Raw genomic sequence first — 12,500 nt, 5'->3', positions numbered from 1 at the left:
AAAAGATACAGTAAAAGTTAAACGGCGAAGTGGTTACAATGGCACTAGATTGTTTGACACGTTTATCGACATAGAAAAATACTTAGAAACACACGCAGTGTGATAAAGTATGGTATTTAGGTGACGATGCAAAGTGAGTTTAGTCAGTCTAATAGATGTACATTGTAATTTAGTAATGGGGAGAGTTGCGCCGAGTAGAACACTTGATAAAGAGACTATTTGTAAAAGACACGTGTATTCTATAGATGGTATGACTGTATGGCAACATGCATGGTATGTTTGGTAACAGAAACGAAGGGTGATTTTTCATAAACCTATAAATCTGGTAACAGGCCCTTTTGACATCTGATAATAAACAGTTGGATAATATAGTAAGAAACCTTATCTGTTTGATCGTAGACATTTTTAAGTGTTTAGACTTTTTTATTTTTTTGTTTGTTTATTTCAAACTTTCTGATTGGTTAATTACATATGCTTTAAGAGCTTGGTAAGACATGTACGTGGAAGATCTGGTAAGTCGTGTTATCAAAACCTTAGAAAAGTATTTGGTTGTTCACAATTGCTGAGTCATGTAACAGACGGGTGCCATATTCGTTGACTGACACTTGGAGTTTTGGCAACAGACAAGTGGACTGTCGGCTCGCTGGCACAAGGAGAGACTAGAAACAAAATCATGTTGTACTTGGCAACTGATGCTAAAAGTTTAGGTGTTCCTTTGTATTTGCTAATGCGTAGCGAATTTGTACAAAAAATAATTGAAGAAAAGTGCGCCTATTTTGACGAAAGGCGTTGGAACACCTCGGTTATTACAGTACAGCATTTGTTATCAATGACGTAGTGTTCGGTAACAGGGGAAGGGGGAAGGGGGAATATGGTAACACACTTGAAGGGGTTGTAGGATATAGATTCTTAGAGATTCTTGTAAGACACTAAGTATTTGGGAACAATTACTAGTTATCCTACAACAAGACAGTGAAAATACAGTAACGCTTAATTTTTTTTGACAGCATATAGGAAGAGTCTGGTGACAATTAATTAGTTTAGTAACAAATGCTTATGATGTTTCATACCAAGTAATCCGAATGTCAGAACGCACATGATTTCAGGTAATTGATAATGTTCTTTAAATGTGAGTGAGGTTAACGTAGTCATAGTTACCGATAAGACACATATACTAGCCTATATTTAACCATTAAACAGAAAATAATAAAAGCATAGACTGATAATTAATATATTTAAATGATCATGATCATCATTATCAACTTTATTATCATAATTATCATTATTATCATTATTATTATTATTACTATTATTATTATTATAATTATTATTATTATTATTATCACCATCATCATTATCATTATTATTATTATTATTATTGTTATAATAATAATCATCATTATTCTTATTAATATCATCATCCTCATCCTCATTATCATTATCATAATTATCATTATTATTATTATTCTATCGTTACCATTATTATTATTATTATTATTATTATTATTATTATTATTATCATTATTGTTATTATTATTATTATTATTATTATTATTATTATTATTATTATTATTATTATTATCATTATTATTATTATTATTATTATTATTATTATCATTATTATCATCATCATCATTATCATTATTATTATCATCATTATCATTATCACTAGTACTATTACTATTATCATTGTTATCATTACTATTGTAATCATTATCATTATTATTATCATCACTGTTATAATCATCATTATTATTATCACCATCATTATCACTATCTTTGTTATCATTACTATTTTACACCAGTTTTACACCAATTTTAACGGTCTCTTTGACATTATGGCACAATGTTTGTGTAAGGAATATGAAAAGCCAGTGTGTATTTATGTACATATATGTGAGTATGTACACAACGGGTAGATATGTAAATATCATCATCATCATTATTATTATCATCATCATGATCATCATGATTATCATTATTATTGTTACTATTGTTATTATTATTATCATCATTATTATTAATATTGTTATTGTTATTATTATTATTATTATTATTATTATTATTATTATTATTATTATTATTATTATTATTATTATCACACACACACACTCACACACACTGTCTCTCTCTGACTCTCTCTATGTCTCTATTTCTATCAGACTATCTATCTTCAGATCAAACAAACAAACACAGAATTACTTGCATCCGCGCACACCTAGAGTAATATATTCGCCATAGAAGGAGTCAAGCCAAACTGATTTCACAAAACTGGTGTTCCCAAAAAGTCAACTATTTTGATTTTGGAATTTCTGAAATCCTGGCCTGTCAAGATAGTAGTTGCCTCGTTATATCTTAAAGCCCCTTATTCCTCTCTCTCTCCTAATGGGTTCATATTTACGATGAAAATTATTTTGTAAATTATAATACGTGCTAAATTCCTAGGACAGCTTTATCTCGTGTTTTTTTTTTTTCTCTCCAATTCCTTAAGGTCTCTTTAAAACTTACACAGCTGTATGTAATGCTAGTAAAACATTTTGTATGTTAGAGTATCATCCAAAGGCCATTATAACAATCCAGTATGATATTTGTTTACCCAAGACGCCATGTTTGGGCTTGGAGGGAAGTCTGTGGCCCCTTGAATTAGCTTTAGTGGGTTGTTGTGATTATTGTTATGGTTATTATTGTTATTATTATTATTGTTGTTGTTAATCATTATTACTATTATAACTATTACTTTTATTGTTATTTTTGCTAGTATTACTGTTGTTGTTGTTAATTATTATTATTATTGCTATTATTATTATTATTATTATATTGTTGTTGTTGTTATAATTATTATTATTATAATAATTATTATTATTATATTATTATTATCATTATTATTATTATTGTCATTATTATTACTATTATCATTACTGATGCTACTAGTATCATTATCAGTATTTTACTATTATCATTATTATTGTTGATGTAGTTGTTATTGTTGTTGTTGTTGTTCTTTTTTATTATAACAGTAATTGTTATTTTTATAATAATAATTGTTATTTCTATAATAATAATTGTTATTTTTTTATAATGATACTACTACTACTAATAATAATATTATTAATAATAATGATAATAATCGTAATAATGATAATAATTATCATTATTATTACTAGTAATAGTATAATATCATCATCACCATCATCATCATCAACGTCATTATGATTATTGTCATTGATATCAGTATCATTATCCTTATCGTTACTATTATTGTTGTCATTACTGAGGCTGATGATGATGATTATTTGACGAATGACAGGTTGATGAGATCTATTAAGAGAATTAGAACATTATCATCACGTTATGTTTTATCAGAGATCATCGAAGTGTCAGATTTATTCTCGCTTAGATATAGAAAAAGTATAACCGGATCTTCTTTCGTCAAATTTATAAGGGAAATGTGAACCGTTGAGTAAAAGCTGACATTTAGACTTAATTCAATCATTAAATTTATATAGCTATAGCTCAGTCTAACCTTCTGGTGTATCTGCCTTTTGTGTGGTAAGAGTTTCTTTTATTTTCTAGTTAGGTTTGCCTGCCATTTATTCTTTGTTTAGTTATTTACTTATTTTGCTTTCTTGCTATCGTTTTGGGTTGTTATGTTGGTAATTAACTGTGCTTTTCCAAGAATACTATGATCTATATTGGTTATAATTTCAGTCTACGTCACATACAAACTCACACACACACACACACACACACACACACACACACACACACACACACACACACACACACACACACACACACACACACACACACACACACACACACACACACACACACACACACACACACAGACGCACAAAAACACACACACACATGCAAATACGACTTATAAAAAAAAAAAATCATACGGACAAAATATACAAGTCATAATGATGCTAAAAAATCTAAACTAGGAATTCAACATCCTAAAAATCATCTATAACTATAATTTTCGAAAAAAAAAAAATGATACAGTTCGATTTACACACTGTTTGTATGGGAAACTGAGTACACGGTTCCGAAATTAGAGTTCAGCGGCTAATAAACGTCTGATCAACATATCGCTAAAAATACCCCACTCTGTGTGAGGGAAGCTTTACTTTGATAACCTGCGCGTCTGGTTATCGGCTGGATTGATTCTGATCTCGATTCGTTCAAAGCTGCAAATCCCGTGTTTTCCTTGGTGTCCTCTGTGCTGATTGCTCGGGGCGCGTACTTGTTGGTTAGGATTCAAAGAAGTCACATAATGGATAACGCGCACACGCACACGCACACGCACACACACACGCACACACACACACACATACACACACACACACACACACACACACACACATATGCACTCCCTGCAGTAAATAAATAAGTGATGATGATGATGATCAATCAAATCATTAAAGAAATGATAGCATGATAGCAACAGATCCCCTCCCACCCCCACCCCCCTCAAAATAAAAAGAAAAAGAAAAAAATCAGTGAAGCCGGTTATTCCCCAGATATGTGTTGTTTCCTGATCATACATCTGTTTACGTGCGAACCATTTTCCTCCCATAAAGATTTTTTTTTTCTTTTTTTTGCAAGCCCTTCAACATTTCGTTTCGCCCGTGCTTCCCTCCCAGCCGATAATCTGACAGTGAAATATACTGAACTTCTTTTTCGAATTACCATAAACTCTTGCCAAACTTACCCCGCCGAGCTGAAAGGTATAGCTACTGTATATTGATTTACTCTTGAACAAATTACCGAGGCGGAGAGTTTAGCAAGTTTCTAAAACGTATTCAACGCCCGGCATTATCACAAAATATTGCCACAAGTTATCTACAAAGTTGGCCGACCCTCTGAAAGTTTGGCGGGGAATTTTGAACGTAAAACAAACCATACGAGTGTTAGTAAGTCCTAACTCCGCCCAGAGAAGAGGCGGGGACTTGGGCGTGAGATGCTGAAGGAAGAGAAAGATGGGAGAGGCCCTGAGAAAAGGGGGAGGAGGGAGGAGGAGGGGGTGGGGGAGGAGGGAGGAGGAGGAGGGGGTGGGGGAGGAACGTCTCGAGATCTGTAGCGGGTTCTTGCGTTGGCTGCAGTCTCGGGAACAACGATTCTTTGAATGCCATGTTGTGAATTTGGTGTTGTGATGAATGGAGACTAAAGTATGGATTCAAATATATAATTCCACTTTGACATATCATGTTTCGATAGTATTCAGAAGGTATGATATGGAAAAGTCAATCACAGATCTTACGGACGAATTCATTCTCATTCATACTTTTTTATATGCACTTGTACTAGGTGGATAAAGATTTCGTCCCTCTTCACTATTGTATCCAAACATATACTATTGTTACATAAATTATTTCCTTAAATAATAAATCTGGCTTTGAATGTTACTACAAACTGGCAAATGTACGATGATATGCCTAGAGAAGAGGTAGATATGAACGCCATTACTAATATTGATAAAAACAGACAGAGTGATATATGGGAGTTTAGCTGCAGGTCTTGGTGCTAAAGTCATTAACAAATGAGACTTATTATTTGTTCTAGAATTATGAAAGAAGTGATGTAAATGGCGGTTGATAATTGGAAAAGGTATAATCCTGCAGGTATATAGTAGAGATGATAAATGAGAGGGCATAATACTTCAGATATCATCAGTTGAGGCATATAAGGACTTGTCTGTGACTTGGCTGGTTAGTGAAATGTGTTGGTGAAATGATAGTTAAAGGATGGTATTAGTGGCGCTGCTGCGAACCACTTCTTCGATATATCATTTCTTGATGGTAAGCCTATGCCTGACCTCCCGTGCATTAAAATGGTGATAGAGAGGAGGGGTTGGCATGGGGAGACAATATTACTTTTAGTAAATGAATAATGACAGGAAGTTTAAAAATATTAACGAGAAGGGGTCTGATGCTTCAGCCTTGTAATATCTTTAGACATTTAGGAGGGTTGAAGGTAATGAAAATCACCTCTAAGTAGGGATGGCACATTAGCCTGTTACATGGTTAGCAATGGTTAAAAGTTGAATGTACTGCAATGCATGACACTATCTCACATTCATAACACTTCCTCGTGTTCATGACACTTTCTCATGTTAAACTTTTATGTTCCTGTTACATATTGGGATAAATGCAGGATGTGGTGCTGCAATGAGGCACGGGAAGGCCTATAAATGACTAACTTTACTGCTTGAATAATTTAGTATAGATACCAAACAAACAGGTCGTGGAGGACGAGGAACGATAATAGGAAGGCAGTACAAGGGATAAGGAAAACATTAGAACGGTATACTTCACGGTAAGTTGACAGGAAGGTTAACGTCAAGGAGTGAGTGGTAATGTGAAAATGTGTCAATAATAAAGAATACAAAATCAGCTGTTTCTCTTGATCACAGTGTGGATAATTGATAAACAAATTTTAAATAACTGGGTCCATCACCACTGATGCAAAGGATGTGAGCCAATGATCCAAATGGTGGCTCACAAGGGTTCCGATATAGACAACCAAGGCAGATCGCCATACGGCCGCACTGCTTATTATAACAACAGTCTTAGTAGCTGGCAAATGTACCAGTACATGAGTTGAAGCCATCCTTGCTGGTTATGCTGATTTACGCTTGAAGTGACACAAAACTGCCGAGGTATGGCACTGGCTTTTAGGACGAAAACCCTGGCATTGCCCTCGATGCCAAAGCCTCCGAGGAAAGCACACGCGCCCCACTGACGACGAAGGGGAACGCGAAGCAGACAGAAACAATTGCCGTTTGGAGACAATAGGAAGAGCATCATAGGGGCCATGACTGAGGGGACGCTGATGCTGCGGGATGAGATGAACAAAAGAGGAACCATATCAGCAGGTGATATGGACATCTCCCGGCTGTGGAATCAAAAGGATCTAAAGGGGATTACTTATAAAGAAAGCTGCAAGTGTATTTTCAGTAAACAACTCGCGTGCATTCCTATCAGCGAAACGAAATATGAGTGTATATTGAACTGCAGCGATTAGAGTAACAATAGGAAGATAGAGGTAACAGCGAGGGGCAATTTAGTATATCAATTGTATATTCAGGGGTAACTGTGTAAAAACGAAACATCTATAATAACGATAAAATAATCTCGGAAACATTGTTGGAGTCTAAATCTAGATTGGATTGCTTCAGTTACTTGCGCCGCGACTGAGCTCCCGGGATACAGCATAAGCGTTACTCAGTTACCAATAGATATCGGTGACTAGCGATTGCAGAAATATAGATGCAACAGGACAAATATTCGAACTGCTTTATTGCACACCTTGGGCAGTAGCACCATGGCTTCCATGTGCCGAGGTAGCCTGGATAACAGATGGATGGATTAGGGATGAAAGGAACCTATATAGGCGACTTGTAAATTGTATTTTCGTATGGCTGATCAACAAGCCCACACGCTTAGCTCACGTGTCCTGTGTAGTGTTTTGTCAAGATAATATTTTTTTCACTGTTATTAAAAAAAAAGAAAAAAAAAAAAGATCCTTTGTTGAATTTTACCTTAAATTTACAAAAGCTTATTACGTAATCCGCCAAAGGAGATGCTTCTCATTTTCTTTGACTTTGCAGAGTTAATCAACTGATACTTTTTTCCACTCAGTTGCCTGTTGAATGAAGATCAATCGCAGCGTGCATATTGCAACATGTTTGTTTCTCGGCATCACGACATCAAGTTATGCATGATTGTTTTCCTTATTATTTTTATCAATATTACTGATATTAATAACAATATGATGAGAGTAATAGTGATGATAATGATAATAATGTTAAAAACAATAACGAAAACAATAGCAATTATAATAATGATAACAACAATAGCAACAATAGTAATTATAACAATGTTAATAATAATAATAATAATTATTATTATTATCATCATTAATAATATTATTATTATTATCTTATAATAATAATAATAATAATAATAATAATAATAATAATAATAATAATAATAACACTAATAGCAATTATAATAATGATAATAAAAATAATAATAACAAAAATAATAATAATGATAATAATAACAATAAAAATAATAATGATAATAAAAATAATAATAATAGTAAAAATAATAACAATGATAATAATAATAATAAAAATAATAATAGTAATGATAAAAATAATAACAATAACAATAATAACAATAATGATAATAATATTCATTACTATTGTTATATATATTATTATTATTGTTATTATTGTTATTATTATTATTATCATTATTATTATTATTGTTATTATTATTATTATTATTATTATTATTAATGTTATTATTATTATTATTATTATTATTATTATTATTATTATTATTACTATTATTATCATTGTCATTATTATAATCATCATTATCATTTTTATTATAATAGTAATAATAATGATGATAATAATGATTATCATATATTAAATATAACAACAGTAAAATATTAAAACAATTGCGATTATGATGATGATGATACAAAAATAATGATAATAATAATAATGATAATATCAATGATAGTAATAAGAGTATTGATAATGATAATGGCAATAATGATCCTTAATAGTAGTAATGATTATAATAATGATAAAGATAAATATAGTATTAATGATCACAATGATAATAATATTTAAACCACAATAACAATAACAAAAAACATGAAACAATGACGATTAGATATTTTAACCACAGTTACATACGAATGTTCATCTTTATCATTATTTTCATCCCTATCATCCATTATTATTATTATCATCATCATTATCATTATCATCATTATCATCATTATCATCATTATCATCATTATCATCATTATCATCATCATCATCATCATCATTATTAACATTATCATCGTTGTTATTATCATTATTATTAATGTTGTTGTTCTTGTTCTTCTTCTGTTATTGTTATTCTTCTCCTTCTTATTATTTTTATTATTATCATCATCATTGTTATCATTATTATCATTACTATTATTACCTTTACTATTATTGTTATTTATATAAGTGTTATCATTGTTATCATCATTTTTATCTATATTAACAGTAATCGTATCACTACCAATATCATCATTGTTATTATTCCATTGTTATTATTATTATTATTATTATTATTATTATTATTATTATTATTATTATTATTATTATTATCATTATCATTATTTATTATTATTTTTCTACTATTACTACTACTACTACTATTATTCTATTTATCATTATTATCATAATGATTATTATCATTATTACTCTTCTCTTCTCTTCTTCTTCTTCTTCTTATTATTATTATTATTATTGCCTTTATATAAAGTATTATCCTTATTATTATTATTATTATTATTATTATTATTATTATTATTATTACTATTATTATTGCTATTGTTATTGTTATTAGTATTATCATTATTATATCTATCATAATTACATTCGTTGTTATTTTTTATCATTATCATCATTACCATTATCATTAACATTATCATTATCATGAGCATTATCATGGGCATTATTATTATCGTTATCAATATTATTATCGACATTATTGTTAAAATTACCTTTGTCGTTATAGTTATCCCTTTCATTATTATTATCATTATCATCATCATTATTATTATTATAATCACTATTACTATATTGTTATTATCATAATTATTATCATTACTTCAATTACTATCATAGTTATTATCATGATAGTTATTATTATTACTATCATTAATATCATTATGATTATTATCATCATTATCATTACTCTCATTATTATTAATATCAATATTATTGTCATTTTTGTTATTAGTACCTATCATTATATTTCTTTATTATCAATATATTTTATTATTAGTGTGATTATTATCATTAATATTATTGCTAATAGCATGATTACCATCATATCCATCGTCATTGTTATAAAAAAAAATATTGTTCTAATAATACTCGTGTTGCTTTGACACCAGCGTTATAACTATTGCTGTTGTTATCCTGCATTATTGTCCTTATTAATCTTAATAAACTTACCCCCAAATTTGCCTCCCCCCCCCTACACACACACACGCATAAAGAACCAAACACTTGGCACCAACAAAAGCATCTCCCTCAAAATCTTGCTCTCTAAAGCTGTTTGATGTTTAGTTTACCCGAGTTATGCCGAGAGCGAGTTTCTAAATATGAAGCACGGGGACGTCGGGCGGTCGCTGGCAGGCCGTAGCGATTCGTCAACGCGACAGGACGAGACGAGGCAAGTCGGACATCACCTGTCAGGGCGGTGGGCGGTGGGCAATGGGCGGTGGGCAGGCTGCTTTCGGCCGCTGTTAGTCCCCGGGCGTTGTGGCTTGGAGGCTGAGATCTCTTTATTACGAATTTGTTTTGGATTGATGGGTTCGGAGTTTTTGCGTGTTTGTTTGCGTGTGGTTTTAGTTAATTGGGTTCTCATTTCAGTCCTGGAAGTGTGATAGATATGATAGTATGTAATAAAAACTCTTCTTTCAGAGCGTATTCTTACTTTTATTATCGGTGATGTTTACATATTCATGAATGGTCATCATCGTCATTTTATCAGCGAAGCTTATGGCGCGTTTAAGAGACAATCGTGATGGAATTTCACACCAACGCTCCTGGAACGAGCGTGTTTTGCGTAGCGTAGCGTGGCACTATAGGGGCCATTAGCACGTGTGCGTAAGGGCGTAGTAGCGCAGACGCGGTGGCGAGAAGAGAGGCGTATTGGCACGGTTAAGCTTTACTAGCCATTAGTTGGGATTATCTTTTAGATGAGGATTGAGAATGTGTCATATTTGTACCCTGTGAGAGCACGAGGGAAGGGGAATCATAGAAAGAGGAAGGTACGGATAATCAAGTTGATATCGCGAATCAGAACGACTAGGTGAATGAGCACATACATGAATGGAAAGACAAACACAGTTCCGTGCGGACACAGATGTAGAGAAAGCACGAGATATAATGAGGACAAGAATACTAACCATTCATCCTATTCTATAGCGGCTGTGTTTGATATTTGATATATACAGTTTTGCTCGGCGATTTATTACCGTCTCGCCGTCCATGACAGAAGCCAAGACGAAGACGTAGGAAGTACGGAGGCTTGGGATAACGTTTCGAAGGATATAATTCAAGGATTGCAAAGCCCTCTCCTCTCGCGTCCAGGCAGACAGGTAGCGGTTATCCCTCATCCTTCAGCGGCGCGACCAAGATCATCATATCACCGTCGGGTCCGCCCAGCCAATTTCCTTGATCAATATACCGGGCACTATACAACCGACACTCGGCCGTCGGTGAATATTCATACTTGAAAGCCATCCGAATAATGATCCTCGGCGACACCCTCCCGCCGTATCTTATCGACGGCGGGAGGAAGAGTAGCCGGAAGTGATCGAGGCGCGGGGCGTCGTGGGGTCTCCTCTCCCTCTTGGCCTTCGGCGTCGTCTACTCCCACTCGCCAAAGCATGAACCCTGCTATATGATATTCCTCAACCCGCTGGAAATAATTGACCGTTCCATCGCGTCCTCCTGATAGACGAGGCTCGGCCAGCCACAAATCAATCCGTCACACCGATATATCCGACCAATAACAATTCAAAATGTCTCTCCACTTGCGGTTAACATGCGGCAATCTGTCTCCGCCGTATTGGAAACCCCAGCGTGTTTACATTCATTCAATACCTCTGCTGACCCACCGCTCTGCTCCTCGTCGGGACCACGTTAATTATGGCTTTTATCATTTTAACAAATTTACAGAGTAGACCGAAATTATGAGCGGGAGTTTGTTCACGCCGCATCGAGACTAAATTCCCTCCTGTCTGGTTCCGTATTTTTTCTTAATTTTCAAGTTTAATGCGCGTAATTATAGACAAACGCCCCATAATTAGATCGATGATTAAGTGTACTAGACACACATTTGTCATAAGATGGAAGAAATTCAGGGTATATCTCTGGCTGCTTGTTAGATTCCGTTATTTAGCAGTTTACAATGTGAATTCATTGTGAAATATATATGTGACCATCGATTACCTCTGTTATTTGTGGCGCAAGAACATTATTAGTCGTACGTTGCAGCCGCGCGGAAATTAGGGAAGAAATTTGTCTATGTTAATCATTAAACTTCAATATGCTATTTGTTATTTTGGTGCAATATTGTATATCATACTGGTAACAGAAAGGAATTGTAAATGTGTACGATAATCAGATTGCTACAGATGATAAAGGATCTTATACATACAGGTTGGAGATTTGTTTTATTTCGATATCGATTGGAAATATATATAGAAAAAAATGAAATAAAAAGAAAGACGAAAGATAACGGCAAAAAATATCGGGCTTAATATTTACGAGTAACAACTGTCATGGCATTGAGAGCAGGCAATATACGGATCATACTTGTATGAGAATAATCAAATGAGACTATCCCTTTTGCCCACACACAGTTACGTGTAATACCCATCGATTCTGTGCGTAATTTTGCTAAATTTCCGTT

Source organism: Penaeus chinensis, chromosome 13 (genome assembly GCF_019202785.1).
Source record: "Penaeus chinensis breed Huanghai No. 1 chromosome 13, ASM1920278v2, whole genome shotgun sequence".
In the NCBI taxonomy this organism is placed as follows: Eukaryota; Metazoa; Arthropoda; class Malacostraca; order Decapoda; family Penaeidae; genus Penaeus; species Penaeus chinensis.
Note: the sequence above shows the minus strand (reverse complement) of the source record.